This window comes from Panicum hallii, chromosome 4 (genome assembly GCF_002211085.1).
Source record: "Panicum hallii strain FIL2 chromosome 4, PHallii_v3.1, whole genome shotgun sequence".
In the NCBI taxonomy this organism is placed as follows: Eukaryota; Viridiplantae; Streptophyta; class Magnoliopsida; order Poales; family Poaceae; genus Panicum; species Panicum hallii.
The window spans coordinates 4,314,073-4,318,089 of NC_038045.1; positions in this window are offsets into that span (position 1 = coordinate 4,314,073).

Consider the following 4,017-nt stretch of genomic DNA (forward strand, 5'->3'; position numbering starts at 1 on the left):
TTGAAGATGGTGATGAAATCATAAAGTACTTTGCTGCATTTCACCTTCTTTACGATTTTGCAGATTTCTTCTCCGAAAGGTGTAACTTCTGTCTTCAAAAGCCCACACAACATATATGTTGGCAACCTTGCCTGGTCTATTCACCCTCAAGATTTGAGAGAACTCTTTACCCAGTGTGGAACCGTTGTTAGTACAAGGCTGCTGACAGAACGCAAAGGAAGGAGAAACCTTTTCTTCGGCTGAAGAGCTTGAGGCCGCATTATAAGCTTGACAGAACGGTAAGGTTCTTCTCTACAGAACACTATGTTTATGATTTAGACTTTGAAAGCTAGGTTCTTCTAGAATTTCAGACCTAATGAGATGTAAATTTTGAATATTTTTGTTCATTCTTTTTATTGACACTAGTATGGCTGAGAAGGCGGTGTGGGATAAGGAAAATGTGAAGCACTTCTGTGACATATGCATGCGTGAGGTTAATGCTGGGCATAGGCCATTAGGTCATTTGAATAGAGTCGGATGGAAGAATGTTGCAGAAAAGTTTGAACAGAAAACTGGTCGGAAACTGGAACATTGGCAACTCAAGAATAAATGGGATGGTCTCAAAAAAAGTTATACTATTTTTATGGAGTTAAAAAATGCTGCCACTGGATTTGGTTGGAATGATGAAAAGCAGAATGTAGATTGTTCAGATGAATGGTGGAACGAGCATCTTGCGGTGAGTGTCACAACATTTGTCATTTTGTAGTTTTCTTGGATATTTTGTAGTAGCTAATTTAACCAATGTATTGCAGAGATGCGACGATCCAAGTAATGGAAGGAAATGCAAACATGTTCAGTTTAGAAAATGTGGTCCGGACAACTTGGAGGTGATGCACATCATGTTTGGAAGTGCACATGTTACTGGGGCATCTGCTTCCATACCTGGAGATTTGTCTGATAATTGCAGTGATGATGAAGTGCATGAGGTTGAGAGAAGCCCCTCAAATAACCATATGTCCACTATGCTCCAACAGAAAGGCAAGAAGCGTAAAGCCCCTTCTTCTACGTGAGCGGATGACAAGGAAGAGAAAAGTCCATTTTTACGTCTGTACAAACAAACCTGCAGCAAGATCGAAGACGGAGTGAACAAGATTACCACTAGTATAGAAGCTTCATCAGCTCCTTATATGACTAGCCACATTCCTACCCTTGCGGAGGCCATGAGGATGGTGAAAGAATGTGGAGTACAGGAGAGAACTGCCCTCATGCATACAGCTGCATTATTGATAATGAAACCTGAATTTAGGGAGCTCCTCACCTTGTTTGATACAAATGAAGGAAGACATGATTTGCTGCAAAGGGAGCATGAGATGAAGAAGTTGCCTTAATCATTATGTTCGTTCTTGTTATTTGAATCATTATTATTTTTTGGACCATTATATTGTTGTTCTTGTGTAAGCAAACCATTATGTTTGAGTCCTTGTATGTTCAGACCCGTATTTGTATGAATAATGATGTTCAGACCCGTATCTTGATAATCTGAAATGTGGCTTATGGTATGTACTTGTTATGCTCATGCTTGCAGAGGCCATGGAAGAATTGGCAAAGAAGGGTTACAACGGACTTCAACTTCTAGCCGAGTTGTCCAAGCAGGCTGCCACCATTGGTCATTTAGGTGACCGGTACACCGAAAGGTACTTGAATAAAAATGATTACAGAAATCCTCAACAATCTAGAATTGAGTGGGTTGAAGAGTGTCTAGTTGCACCTAGATATTTCTACAAGATGTTTAGGATGACTCCTGAGGTTTTTATGGTACTTCAAAATTTGCTTGTCGCTAACTATGGTTTGAAGTCAACAAGCAACATTTCATCTGTGGAGTCACTAGCTATGTTTTTATGGATTGTTGGAGGATCTCAATCTTTTTCTCAAGCTGAAAACCGCTTCGTTCGGTCTCTATGGACAGTTCACAATAAATTTAAGGAAGTCTTGAAATATTTGCGAAAATTAGCAAAATATAATATCACACCGAGGGATCCTACTTTTAGTACCGAGCATGTAAAGGTTAGAGAAAACCGTTTCTGGCCTCATTTTAAAGGTGCTATTGGAGCTATAGATGGGTCACATGTAGAAGTTTCGGTACCTACAGAGGATGTTGTCAACCACACATATCGGCATGGGTACACATCGCAAAATATTCTAGTAGTTTGTGATTTTGATATGAGGTTTTACTTTTATGGTTATTGGTTGGCCGGGCTCTGCACATGACACAAGGATCCTCAATCATGCCTTAACAAATTTTGGTGATAAATTTCAAAAACCACCTGCAGGTACAAATGCTAACTTTGGGTATACTTTGGTACTATTTGAAGTATAAGTCATGAAGTATATGTCATTGACTTGTGTTCTTTTTCAGGTAAATACTACCTTGTGGATTCCGGTTATCCGAACCGAACCGGATATCTTGCTCCTTACAAAGAAAGTACATATCATCTACCCGAATTTCATCTTCGCATACAGCGAGCACCTCAAGGGAAATATGAGATGTTCAATTATTTGCATTCATCCCTTTGCAATATAATTGAGCGTGCATTTGGAGTCCTTAAGCAAAAGTGGCGTATATTGAAATCGATGCCAAGTTTCTCAACTGGTACGCAGGCGCATATCATTATGGCTTGCATGGCATTGCACAATTTCATTCGTGATAGCGCGTTACAAGATGATGCGTTTGATAAATGTGATGAAGATGAGAACTATATGCCACGAGATGAGGACGACACCGAGGAACAAGAAGTGGCGCAACCACAAGTGGATGAAATTCTTGAGGAGAATGAGGTTACCATGAACACTGTTCGTGATAACATAGCTAATGCTTTGGTTAGTTGAAGATAATATTTTAGTTAGGTCGAGGTGGATCTATATATATCTTTTGTATTAATTATATATGTCAAACAATTCTAATTATGATAATTTTCTTTCCAAAACGGTCATCTACATATCCTTACAATTAATCAGCATATAAACAGTCTTATACAGTCTTAGGGGCAAAACTGACATTTCTCACAGAATCCCACAGTTAACAGCTGTTTCAGCCAAACAGCTTTCAGCTTTCCCACAGCTGATTCTAGAAATCAGATTTTCAGAAATCCACAGCTGAACCAAAACGCACCCCAACAGACCTGTTCACATTACCAAACATCCAAGCTAGGTAGACTCTTATGCAGCCTACCGATCACAACCATATATATTACATCTTATGCCGGAAGAAAAAGGAGGCCTCCGCTGTTACTGCTTCTTGCCTAATACGCAGATGACTGCCACTTGAACTCTTGCATGTCGTTAGCTCGGAGTTACGTGTTCCTCCAACTGGCAAAGGCTTCCGCAAGTAGTTCACGGTCGCCACCTGCTGCGCAGTACGCACCTGCATCTGCTCCACGCATAGTCCCCTCCTGTAGCGTTTGGGATGGAGATTCTGGCACGCTCTTCGTACGCGTCGTCCATGTCTCGTGACAAAATCGACAAGGCATGGATTAAAATTTAGTCAAAACTGATCCTGTTTGGATCAATGGAGAACTGCAAATTTGGATAGAAAAAAGAAGCCGCAAAAGTTTAGCTGTTGTATGTTTGTACTCATAAATTAGCTTAAAATGAACCGTTGTAGTACATATAGCTGAAAACAAATATCTTGGAATATATCGTGGCCAATTAAGCTGATGAGCTATGTTAGGCAAACTAAAAAAACAAAAGAATTACAGAAGAGTAGGAGTTCGGAAAATTAGCATTCTTCTATAACCATATTGATATGATATTACCAATCATAATATAGTAAAGCACTAAAGCATACAATTAATTTCCTATTCCTGATTTAGGTTTGAACAGAAAAAAAAATTGTGAAGAGTATGGCACACAGGAAAAAAATTACATTTTCCCGTGCTGAAAGCAGGAGAGATTATACGACCCCTCCATTGTCCATCATTTTACTAACATCTTAGTAGCAACTAAGGACCTGTTTTGATCTAGGGTTAACTTTTAATCAGC